This window comes from Solea solea, chromosome 18 (assembly GCF_958295425.1).
Source record: "Solea solea chromosome 18, fSolSol10.1, whole genome shotgun sequence".
Taxonomy (NCBI): Eukaryota; Metazoa; Chordata; class Actinopteri; order Pleuronectiformes; family Soleidae; genus Solea; species Solea solea.
The window spans coordinates 372,007-385,284 of NC_081151.1; the positions used below are offsets into that span (position 1 = coordinate 372,007).

A 13,278-nucleotide genomic window follows, 5' to 3' on the forward strand; every position below is an offset into this window, starting at 1 on the left:
TTCATTTCATTTTCAGACGACAACAAATACACTTTATATTTCTTACTGTGCTGCAGCTGTGGTGAAAACTAGCTTTGTGCAGGGTTGAACGTGTGTGTGTGTGCGTGCGTGTGTGTGTGCATGCGTGTGTGTGTGTGTGTGTGCGTGTGTGTGTGTGTGTGTGTTGAACGACGTGGAGCGGCTGTGTTTTAGTCGCTGCTTCGTTGCTGGATGTGATGTGAAGTTATTCCACTCTGTGATTGTTTCTCATATTCTTTATAAACACTAAATGTTTTCTGATCTATTTATGAACAAGAAATTAAGTGAATTTGTTTGTTTTTTAAAGCTAGGGTCTGTAAGTTTTTCAAATCCTCTTCACATTCCAAGAACCCCCCCCCCCCCCCCACCCCCCTCCAAACTGTAATAAACCCAACCAATCACTTTGTTCCAGACCATAATAATACACGTATCTGTCCTATCAGTCAGGGCCAGTTCAGCCTGTGGTCAGGTTTGATGTTGTATTATTTCATCATCTGTCTTTATTTAACCTTCCTTAGCAGTGTGACAGCACCAACTACAGGCCTGGCATATGTACTGCAGTGTTGTGGATGTGGATGGAGTCATTTCCTAAAAACCTTTCCTTTATGATCGTTTATGGTTTGTATCAGAAAATTACAACTGAACTAAACTAAACCTCTGTTCTTCACTTTTTAAAGTCTAACTTAACTAAACCTCTGTTCTTCACTTTTTAAAGTCTAACTTAACTAAACCTCTGTTCTTCACTTTTTAAAGTCTAATTTAACTAAACCTCTGTTCTTCACTCTTTAAAGTCGAACTTAACTAAACCACTGTTCTTCACTTTTTTAAGTCTAACTTAACTAAACCTCTGTTCTTCACTTTTTAAAGTCTAACTTAACTAAACCTCTGTTCTTCACTTTTTAAAGTCTAACTTAACTAAACCTCTGTTCTTCACTTTTTAAAGTCTAACTTAACTAAACCTCTGTTCTTCACTCTTTAAAGTCGAACTTAACTAAACCACTGTTCTTCACTTTTTAAAGTCTAACTTAACTAAACCTCTGTTCTTCACTTTTTAAAGTCTAACTTAACTAAACCTCTGTTCTTCACTTTTTAAAGTCTAACTTAACTAAACCTCTGTTCTTCACTTTTTAAAGTCTAACTAAACCTCTGTTCTTCACTTTTTAAAGTCTAACTGAACTAAACTAAACCTCTGTTCTTCACTTTTTAAAGTCTAACTTAACTAAACCTCTGTTCTTCACTTTTTAAAGTCTAACTAAACCACTGTTCTTCACTTTTTAAAGTCTAACTGAACTAAACCTCTGTTCTTCACTTTTTAAAGTCTAACTTAACTAAACTAAACCACTGTTCTTCACTTTTTAAAGTCTAACTTAACTAAACTAAACCACTGTTCTTCACTTTTTAAAGTCTAACTTAACTAAACCTCTGTTCTTCACTTTTTAAAGTCTAACTGAACTAAACTAAACCTCTGTTCTTCACTTTTTAAAGTCTAACTAAACTAAATCTCTGTTCTTCACTTTTTAAAGTCTAACTGAACTAAACTAAACCTCTGTTCTCCACTTTTTAAAGTCTAACTTAACTAAACTAAACCACTGTTCTTCACTTTTTAAAGTCTAACTTAACTAAACCTCTGTTCTTCACTTTTTAAAGTCTAACTTAACTAAACCTCTGTTCTTCACTTTTTAAAGTCTAACTTAACTAAACCTCTGTTCTTCACTTTTTAAAGTCTAACTTAACTAAACCTCTGTTCTTCACTCTTTAAAGTCGAACTTAACTAAACCACTGTTCTTCACTTTTTAAAGTCTAACTTAACTAAACCTCTGTTCTTCACTTTTTAAAGTCTAACTAAACCTCTGTTCTTCACTTTTTAAAGTCTAACTGAACTAAACTAAACCTCTGTTCTTCACTTTTTAAAGTCTAACTTAACTAAACCTCTGTTCTTCACTTTTTAAAGTCTAACTAAACCTCTGTTCTTCACTTTTTAAAGTCTAACTGAACTAAACCTCTGTTCTTCACTTTTTAAAGTCTAACTTAACTAAACTAAACCACTGTTCTTCACTTTTTAAAGTCTAACTTAACTAAACTAAACCACTGTTCTTCACTTTTTAAAGTCTAACTTAACTAAACCTCTGTTCTTCACTTTTTAAAGTCTAACTTAACTAAACCACTGTTCTTCACTTTTTAAAGTCGAACTTAACTAAACCACTGTTCTTCACTTTTTAAAGTCTAACTTGACTAAACCTCTGTTCTTCACTTTTTAAAGTCTAACTAAACCTCTGTTCTTCACTTTTTAAAGTCTAACTGAACTTAACTAAACCTCTGTTCTTCACTTTTTAAAGTCTAACTTAACTAAACCTCTGTTCTTCACTTTTTAAAGTCTAACTGAACTAAACTAAACCTCTGTTCTTCACGTTTTAAAGTCTAACTGAACTAAACTAAACCTCTGTTCTTCACTTTTTAAAGTCTAACTGAACTAAACTAAACCTCTGTTCTTCACTTTTTGAAGTCTAACTAAACTAAACCACTGTTCTTCACTTTTTGAAGTCTAACTAAACTAAACTAAACCACTGTTCTTCACTTTTTAAAGTCTAACTCAACTAAACCTCTGTTCTTCACTTTTTAAAGTCTAACTCAACTAAACCGCTGTTCTTCACTTTTTAAAGTCTAACTCAACTAAACCTCTGTTCTTCACATTTTAAAGTCTAACTGAACTAAACTAAACCACATTAGTGTTATTTAATCTTCAGTTTAGTGTAAATGATGATTAGTGGTGTTGTGATAACAGCTGATCTACTGCCTCTCTGCTCAAACACCAGCTGCTGTTTTTGAATATTGTCACCGGCTGTCGTCTTACTCTTGTCCAATAATGTCGAGACGTGTTGTTCTAGGCTCCGCCCCCACTTTTATAAACGCCGGTGTTGTCGCTGCGCTTCTCTCTCTCCGTGTGAACGATTGAGAGACTGGACTCCACACAGCTGCTCAGTTTATTAGACCACGCCCCCTGCACTACTCCCCACTTCCCCTCCCTCAATCAGATCCCTAGGGTAGTGTTTCAGTGTTTGAGGGCGGGGCTTTAACCAGAGGGGCGGGGTTGGGATGCTTTTTCCAGACTTACAGATCCGAGCTTTATTCATCAACTCTGTCAGCAATACTAAACTGCGTGTCGCGACTGTCGATCATTTGTTCTGTGATGATGTTAATGTGGAAGAAGGAGCTCATGATAAGCCTCAGCTTTGATGCTCTCTGACAAAAAGCACAACCGTACGATCGTAATCCACCGGTACTTGACCTCGCAACGTCTCATGCTGTCGCTCTGCATTTGAATGTAAAGTCAGAAATGTAGAAACAGGCGTGGCTTTGTGAGGAGGAGGAGGAGGAGTAACCTGTAAATAGTTTTCATGTGTGATCGTGTATCAGTGGGCGTCTGCTGGCACAAATGATCAGCGGTGAACTCTGTCCTGAAAATAACTGATGTTAAAAAGATTAGTAACTGAAACTGAAAGCATTCCAGGTGCTGCTTATTTATCATATTGTAATAATAATAATAACAATAATAATATACTCGACTGAGCTGCCACGGATTAAAGAAAGAGACAGCGGTTTTAAATATAACTCATTTGTTTCAGGTATCAAATCTAGTTCTGTCTCAAAGTTGTGCTTATCTTTCAGTAACGAGGTTTTTAAACTGTATATTCTCTGCTTTGAAGTGTGCTTTCTTTTTTAAAAAACTTTTGTGCTATTTAACGACGGGGCTTATTATTTTATAACAACCTATGTCATACAGGGCAGACGGTGCCTTACTGCCTCATGTACCTTTCTTCTGTGCTTCAGGCTGAGTTTGACCTGTAAATTGTCTTCTTACAAATGAAATATGATAGAGAAAGTTTATATATGTCATCATGTTGTTTTAAAAAAGAGCAACAAAGAAACTGTGTGTGAGCAGGTTTTCTTTCTTCTTCATATAAAGACACTGCATCAGTCCTAATATGAGCAAACATCTTCTTCCTGCTCTGGGTCTGCAGGAGTCTGCATGTGAGCGCGTTAAAGTGCAGCTGAGTCTCAGCCTGCATTTGTACAGAATAACCCACAGGTGGAGCAAGTACTGCATGTTACTGTGTTTGTGGACATTTATGCACTAAATTCCATTTCATTTAACACTCAGGAGTTAAAAAACATAAAAAAACAAACATTTTTATTACTTTATCAGGATTCATGTTGCCTGCTCCTGACGACAGTAACTGTTCAAACACAGACGTGGGAGAATAGAAGTGCATCTGAAGGAGATTAAGATTAGGATTAGGTGAGAATGTCCAGGTGTAACATCTGCAATACTCATAACTTTTATGTTGGTGATGTTTGCTGTGATGTGATTTTTTCTCATCTTGGCACAAATGTGAAGATTTTTAAAGAGACAGAAAAACAACATCAGAGGTAAACTTCTTTTCTTTTTTTAATCCAGTGAACTGTCCTCTCCAGCACATTCCACAGCTGAACACAGAACAAAGCACTTAGGGGGACAAATGCTGGAAAATAAGATTCAGTGGCTGCTGCTGCTGCTGCTGCTGCTGCTGCTGCTTAATCAAAGGGGAAATGCATAACAGATGAGAGGGGCTCGCCCCCTCCCCTCTCTTTGTCGGTCACATCCCTGCAGAACAGATCTCCAACACACGAGCCATCAAACGGAGAAAAGAAAAAATGCCTTCAAGTGCCGTAGGAAATCAGAGCGTTACAAAGTCAGTGCACAGGCCAATAGAAAGTGGTTTTAGTTTGACTTGTATTGTGCGATGTGTGTCAGTAATAAGCGGCACTACACACACACATTGATTATTCTATAGCTATAAAAACAAATACGTTTTTAATTTAAAGGCATTGCACACTAATACAAACTGAGAAATATGTTCAAATTCTGCAAATAAATTGTGACACCACGTACCTTTTAAGTTTCTGAAAAGCCAAAAAAAAGCCACTCCGAGGGCAATTAGAAAAAAAAGCCACTCCGAGGGCAATTGGTAAAAAAAACCAAAAAAAACATTCATTTACATTTAAGTGCCTGTCCAACTCAGGGAGCAAGACAGTGTTATAAATTCCGAGCAGCACCTGAACTCGTCCTCAGTAGTTGACTGAGCTGCGGCGCTGCTGTTGTTTTCACACGAGCTGTCAACGCAGCGGCGACGACGACGTCATTCAGCCCGGGAAACCGACACACCCGCCTGTCTGTGTGTCTGTCTGTGTGTCTGTCTGTGTGTGTGTGTGTGTGTGAGAGAGAGAGAGAGAGAGTCTCACTGAGCGAAGGACAAACACTAACTGAGAAAACAACAACAAACACAGTGAGAAGAACAGCTGTCAGCCTCACGAGCAGCAGCAGCAGCGGCGGCAGCGGCGGGAAGATGCTGCGCGCGGGTCCGGCGGGAGAAACGCGAGCGCTTTTAATGACGAGTATTTAGACGAGTAGATAATTACGTGGTAATTAGGTGAGTGGTGTTTAAAGCGTCTGCCGCTACAGGCTGAAATTAGCAGGAGCCCGCGCTGGAACTCAGTACCGGGGTTTTTTTTTCCCGCGGGAGTTTTTCATTTGTCTTTTTTTTTTGCCCCCCCCCCTGAACGCACCTTGGATTTCCGTCGTTGACACAAAGCCAGTGTGGATCCGAGGACGACGTCAGCGCAGAGGCAGACAGGTGAGCACTGAGGTGTCTCACACAACCTACATCCCATAACATCCCATCCCATAACATGACACGACACGACACGACACGACACGACAGTCTGCCGCAGCGCCACTCTTTGTCTGCACCGTGGAATCATTAGTTATGTAAACTCACTTTAGACCAGTGCCGCACACACTGCACTAGTGTACATGTAAGTATGTGATGAAAAAGCTGTTAATGTGTATGGGTTAGGGTTAGGTGCATAAGTGAATAAGTGAATGAAGCTGCTGATTGTGGGGCCCTCAGGTCACCAGGAGGCCCCTATGGTGTGTGGACAATTTAACATATTAAAGACATGTAGATATCTTTAGATATCTTTAGATATTTAAATAGTGTTTATCTGAAGTTATTTGGGTTTATCTTGCAGTTGAAGATTTGTTCAATGAAAGCACATTAGAACATTTGTCTGTTCTAAGTGTTTTAAAAACCAAAGCCATTGAACTGGTTTACTTGTTTATTGTAGGGCTTCACTTTTCAGGGTTTAAGGTTAAAAAACACGAGTGACACTGCGTTGGTGTAAATAACACAGCTTTATAGTTTAACATTTGCATTAATAATGGCTGAAGTGAGACTTCAGGTCTCAGTCTGTGAAGTCTTGGTAATAATGTGCTGCTTTTAACTTTGCGTCCATAAAGAAAAGGATGATTTTTTCACGAGCCGCCGCTTCATGGTTTGGTAAAATCGTGGCATTGAGGTGAAAAAAAGATTCTTAATGCAGAAATGACAGGAGAATGTGTTTGAAGTGGAACAACAGTGTCTCATGATGAGTGTGTGTGTGTGCGCTCTGTCTAACACACACTTGATCTTTCTCTTCTGTCCGTCGTGGCCGCCATTTTGGCAGAAAGTGTCCCCGGCTGGTTTAAGAACAGCAGCATGTTGTTGATAACGTGTCAGTAAACCCTGACAGACCATAGTAAACACAGTACCACAGCATTATGCAGGCTGACATAACCGCCGCCCTCCTGGCGTCCGTCCAGACTCACTTCATTATTTTGTGTTTGGCTGCAAATCCCAAAGTAAACACTGGTGCGAGTGAAAGGACGCGGCTTTAGCAGAGCGCTGAGCTTCTGTAAGGTCGCACACTCACAGTGGACTATTAACGCTCTGTTAATACCAGGGATGATTTCAATCATTCCAGCATGTGCTCTGAATAAAGATGATTCTGTTTCAGTCTCATTTGTTGTGTGGCTTGTAGCACAGTGGGCTGCTAATAGGTTTGGACGTGTCTCACCTCCACTCACTGCCAACAACATCTGGAGTCACTCGCCTGCAAGTCCAACTTCTTGCTATTTGATCCGCTGGGAGGGAAAAGTGTGTTATGTGGAATATGTGAGCGTCCAGCTCTGAGTGAACTTACACAGCAGAGAGGAATCTGCAGCACGGTCCACGGTTCCTGGCATGGAGCTCCGTCAAGTCCTCTGCCAGATTCCTTCTGTTCTCCATCCCATCATGTCTATCAAAGCCCTCTCGTCTCATTGTAGTGTCGCGGCTCTATCAATCATATCTTGCTCCTTGCAGACTCCTCTGCTCATTAAGGATGTGAACCTGTTGGTAGCTCTCAGTGGGGGCGCGGGGGCGCGCCGTCTCACATCTGGAGCAGCATTTCAGAACACGGCTGCACACAGACATGCAGCCGACACTGAAGGAGATTGAACAGACTTTTAAAGGCTGCGTTCAGGCGACGCAGAGACGAGCATGAAATCAGCAGCACGGTGTTTGATGCTGGAACACAAACCTGTGTGTGTGTGTGTGTGCTGCAGGGTGTAGTCTCAGACACAGGCTCTCTCTGCCTCCCTGTCATCAATCAGCCTTTGTGCTCCACAGAGACTCAAAACTAAGGTGTACTACAACATGAACACACATGGAGTTACTCTTGGATTATTGAGCTTAACTTTGACTCAGTCAGGAGCAAAACTCAGTGTCTGACATCGTCCATGTGGCCAAATTTACCTCACATTTAGGGATGTCCGATATCCGATATTAATATGGGGCTGATATTCATTTCAAAAAACGCATATCAGGTTATATCCTGTGAGATACCCAGAAAGTCCAAAACGCACACTGTGACACACACACACACATTTAACCCAACAACCATCCACACATCCAACACAGCGTGTCTGTGTGTAACCTCAGTGTCAGCTCTCAGGAAACCATGAACCTGAACCCACGCTCAGTCCCACTCTGACCTGAGGACGGACACACGTCTAAAAACTCAGCAGCTTCAGTCATTATGTGACTTCACAGGTTATTATGGATGTCTGTGGCACAAGGAGGCAAGTGTTGCCTTCACTAAACCATGATAAGTGTTGGGAGCCAGGCTGTGTATCAGTAATCTAAACAATAATCTAATCCCACTGGTGTAAACAGGTTTTTCTTCACTGATTCAGTCCCAGGTCAAAGGTCTCTGCGATACACGCACGTTTTTATCAGCTAAAGAAATGTTACTTCTGCTAAATGAACAGAAGCTTGACTGTGAACATGGGCCTCGACCTCCATCACACTCCATCACACTCCATCACACTCGTGACCTTTTCCTCTGCTACTCCAAAGGAATGTCAATCTGTTCCCTTTGTGGAATCTTCTTCTGTTAGCTCCAGCACATGCACGTGTACCTGAATGTGTTTTTGGTTGTGTTGATGTTGCAGATTCCTGCTGATTTTATTATTATGACGTTCAGGTCCATACAGACAGTGATAATACATATCTTACTTGGCATTTAGCCAACTGCAGATGTACAATCGTAGCTCATGGTAAAGTATCACAGACTCAATAAGCAGTGAAAAACCCATTAGGCATTCACCCATCCAATAATACACACAAATAACCGCAATGATGTGTAGAGCCCTCTACCGAGGGAATTTAAGGAAAACAAAAAGGACACAGAAATCCACTTTTAGACAAATGATGGCCGTAGTGGTGTGACATAGGTTATCCATCTTTCCCATCTTTTCAAAAAAGTTCCCTGTTGCAGTCTCAAAGCAAAGATAATCCTTTCCATTTTAAAAATATCATAGATTATGGCAATCCATTCCCCGAAATAAATATTTGACATTGTCTGATGTTATGGCACCCAGATATAAAGTCTCTTTTTATAAAAAAAAATTGTATATACCTGCTGCCAAAATGGTATCAATGATGCACAGGAGCAGAACATGTGAAAATGGTTTGCTTGGAGGCTCCCACACTGTCGCCAGCATGCAGAATAACTCGTGCTGGAGTCATAAAAACCGTAGCAAAATTCTCGGCGTACAGCTGAGCTGTAAGTTTTCCACTGCGTCTCACATCATTCCTCCCAATCTTCTTCACTCAAAACAAGCTTTTCTTCCTGTTCCCATTTTGGTTTTACAAACAGTGAATCACATTTTGTTTGTTGTGACCTCTTGTAGATTCTTGAGATTAGCCTCTGGTTAGAGACAGAACTATACACCTCTATAAACACGTTTAACAGAATATTGTCCCAGCCCCTTCTGTATGTTGTTAATATAATGCCTGACCTGTAGGTGTCTGAAACAATCGTCCTTATCCGAGCCAAACTGCCTCTTCATATTTTGGAAGCTATTCATAGTCCCCTTGTGTAAAAATGCGAAACCCATCTCTTAAATCTTGGGTCCCATCCTTTAGGCAGAAGATCTGGATCAAATGCAAACCATCTCAAGACCTTTACCTCCTCCTTCAGGTGGTTTTGAGCTCCTACCTTATGTGAATCTGTTCCATTTGGTGGAAACATCAAATACAGAGCAGAGAATCTTGTACCTGAATGTGTTTTTGGTTGTGTTGATGTTGCATATTCCTGCTGATACGGAGCTTTAATGCTCATGCTACACAGAAAGCATCGTCGTGTGGATGCAGCCGTGGTCTTTGTGGTCCACTCTGACCGCTCCCTGCTCCGGACCTGCTCCTGTTTGCCTCAGAGCAGGAGTTGAGTTGTGTCTGGAGCTGCTGTGAGAACATCTCTCAACACATTGACCTGGTGATGAAGAGTGAAAGTTAGATTCATAAACATCAATGGTGTCACATTCTGTCAGTTTTAATGCAACAATAATAATAATCCATCATATATCTGTGTTTTTGTTGTTGATCTCGATGAACTTAATGATGTGTGTGTTTGTGTGTGTGTGTGTGTGTGTGTGTGCGTGTGCTTCACTGTCTGCTGTCGTTCACAAGCTCCACCCACACACCAACAGCCGTATTGATGGAATCAAGCTTGTCCGTACTGAGAAGAGTGGGCTGTGTTGATGGCGTGGAGCTCTCGGCTGCAGTTTCTCTCCCTCAGGGTTTTACCTGTGGTGCTGAGCAGCAGCAGCTGGAGGGAGGAGGTTTCCTGATGAACCTGTCACATGTTTCTCTGTAGCTATTATACTCTGTGTTAGTGCTTTAAATCAGCGACCGTCTGATTATGATATATGATCAAAAATCCTGCTGCAATAGTTTTGATAGATACTGTGATTTACATCAAGTATAATTCATCATTTTGGATCATAACTGTTATTTTCATAAAATAAAAAAAACAGCAAACAAAACATTTCTCTTTTTAGGGGAGCAGGTTTTCAAAGAGGCCACCGTGACATCACAGAATCAAACATGCTCTCCATGTGGAGATGCACGGTTAGATTACAGGTTAGATTTCAGATGCTCGGTTAGATTACAGGTTAGATTACAGATGCATGGTTAGATTACAGATGCGTGGTTAGACTACAGGTTAGATTACAGATGCACGGTTAGATTACAGGTTAGATTACAGATGCGTGGTTAGACTACAGGTTAGATTACAGATGCACAGTTAGATTACAGGTAAGATTACAGATGCACGGTTAGATTACAGGTGAGATTACAAATGCATGGTTAGATTACAGGTGAGATTACAAATGCATGGTTATATTACAGATTAGATTACAGGTACATGGTTATATTACAGATTAGATTACAGGTGCACGGTTAGATTACAGATGCATGGTTAGATTACAGGTTAGATTACAGGTGCATGGTTAGATTACAGGTTAGATTACAGATGCACAGTTAGATTACAGGTGAGATTACAGATGCATGGTTAGATTACAGGTGCATGGTTAGATTACAGATTAGATTAGTCGTGTTGTAGTCGCTGTTGTCGTGATGTTACATTTTACACCATGTAAAGGTAAATAATAAAGTAATAGTAATAAGTATATTATTGGATAATGAAAGGCATCATTAGTTGTGCAGTCCGTCACCTCAGTTGACTTCCATCATATTTGAGGACAGTACAAGCTGTTTGTGTGTGTTTGTGTGTGTGCGTGTGTGTGTGTGTGTGCGTGTGCGTGTGCGTGTGTGTGTGTGTGTCAGTGCTGGAGGGAGTGAGTCAATCACAGCGGCAGAAATCATCCCTGCGGGCGATCTGTCTCCACTCATGACAAGGCTCCTAAGGCACTTATCTTTCCCTCCCTGACTCACTCCATCCCTCCCTTTCCTAATTCTACCCTCTCCCAATTTTCTCCCCCATTCTCTCTCACTCTCTGTTTCCCTCCCACGGTTTGTCTCATGCTCAGCGGCTGCAATTAACTTCTCGTCATCAAAGGGTGAAATGAAAACCACGGTGAGATAGAGAGTCAGTGTGAGAGAGGGAAGATAAGAGGGAGCTGTGACTGAACACAGGTGAAACACACACACACACACACACAATCACACACAGACACACACTCACACACAGACACACAGACACACACTTGGTCTCACATTGGTGTGAGTTGCAGACAGAAATAGAGAGAGTGAAGATCAGCCTCAGGAGATTTCTCTCTCCTCATTCCCTGTTTTTATTTCTCCTTCCTCCTCCACAGACCCCCCCCCCCCCCCCACACACACACACACCTCCTTTTCTTTGAAGAACAAGAAATATTGCTGTACATGTAGAGAAGCCACTCCATCTGTATTCTCATTGTTTTTTTAATCCGCCCTCCATTTCAGAGAGCTGTCAACTGTGACCGCTGTTTAAAGGATGTCAGCGAGGGAGGGAGGGAGGGAGGGAGGGGGCTGAGACTCGGGGATGAAAGAGGGAGGGGGTGTTGTCGAGATGTAGGTCCCCGCGGAGGGCAGAGGGAGTGATGGCATGCTTGTTTCTTTGTGCCCGAATGAACGTAGCAACAGCAGCAGAGATGAGAGGTGATGGGGAGTAAAACAGCTCAGGGGTAAAACAGCAGCTCAGGGGTAAAACAGCAGCTCAGGGGTAAAACAGCAGCTCAGGGGGAACAAGAGAAAGGCCAAAGCTGCTAATTAGCCATGGCTCTAACGTTCAATAACAGTGACATAATTGGCGTGGTCGGTGGTCCTTGGTGGTGGAGCCTTCAGCACGAGCACAATTTGACTCTGACAGCACAGCACGCTATAAATTATGAATAATCCATAAAGCAACACAGTGGATTATGAAGTGGAATGGTGGAGTTACAGGCTCCATTAGACAGTGAGAGGTAAACCTGACTGCCAGCTTTATTCTCTCCTTCAGCCACAGACACAATGTCTTGATGAATTGTTGAAGGAACCTGCAGCTCCTGCAAGCGTCCGTCTGTCAGTGTTCAGTCAGTGTTCAGTCAGTGTTCAGTCAGTGTTCTGTCAGTGTTCTGTCAGTGTTCAGTCAGTGTTCTGTCAGTGTTCAGTCAGTGTTCAGTCAGTGTTCAGTCAGTGTTCTGTCAGTGTTCTGTCAGTGTTCAGTCAGTGTTCTGTCAGTGTTCAGTCAGTGTTCAGTCAGTGTTCAGTCAGTGTTCTGTCAGTGTTCTGTCAGTGTTCTGTCAGTGTTCAGTCAGTGTTCTGTCAGTGTTCAGTCAGTGTTCTGTCAGTGTTCAGTCAGTGTTCAGTCAGTGTTCTGTCAGTGTTCAGTCAGTGTTCAGTCAGTGTTCTGTCAGTGTTCTGTCCTGAGGCAAGTGTACACAATAACCCGTCCTCCACGACACAACAAAGCATGCTCTGTAATGTTTTATTATATATATATATATATTCTTAATCACATTATAGAACCACAGCACAGTATTAACACTGATGTCATTTATATAAAATCGTGTTGCTTTTACCTGGATTTCTCTAGATCACGGATCAAGTATTGTTTATTGTTTCAATTTAAGTTGATGGAAACAGTTTTGTTTGTTTTCAATGAACAAAATAATAATAATAACTACAATAACTGGGCAGCCCATAATCCAGCAGGAAATGTGGGTTTGCATCTGAGGTAAAAATCAAACACTGCAGAGAGACGATCACTGCGATGCTGCTGATGAGGGTTCATACATGTTTGTGCTTGAACTTATGGGATGCAGAATAAAAACTCTTCATAGATACGTTCAGTCTGTGCTCAGGTCTCTCTGCTTTTAGTTGTGTGTTAATAATAATAATAATAATAATAATAATAATAATAAGTCATATTAGTAATATTAGTGTTGGTCTAAACTAAAGACATGGACAGAGTCAGACTGACGCTGCGACACCACAGTTCAGTCCAGAGGAGACGTAGGAGACGTTCTGACAAGGAGGTCCAGCCTCTCAACAGCTGGCTTAGCATAACCCTAACCCTAACCCATGGAGAGGAGTTTCA

At 41.3% G+C, this 13,278-nt stretch overlaps 1 protein-coding gene across 2 annotated transcripts in view; it reads left to right on the forward strand.

Annotated features, from left to right (window-relative positions):
* Positions 1–5,152: 5,152 nt before the first annotated feature.
* sertad4 (SERTA domain containing 4) overlaps positions 5,153–13,278 on the forward strand; it is a 12,742-nt gene continuing 4,616 nt past the window's right edge. The window contains exon 1 of one of the 2 annotated variants that reach the window (XM_058614892.1): positions 5,153–5,690. The gene's annotated coding sequence lies outside the window, so the exon portion shown is untranslated. The remainder of the gene's footprint in view (positions 5,691–13,278) is intronic. The other variant, XM_058614891.1, reaches the window with a different exon arrangement.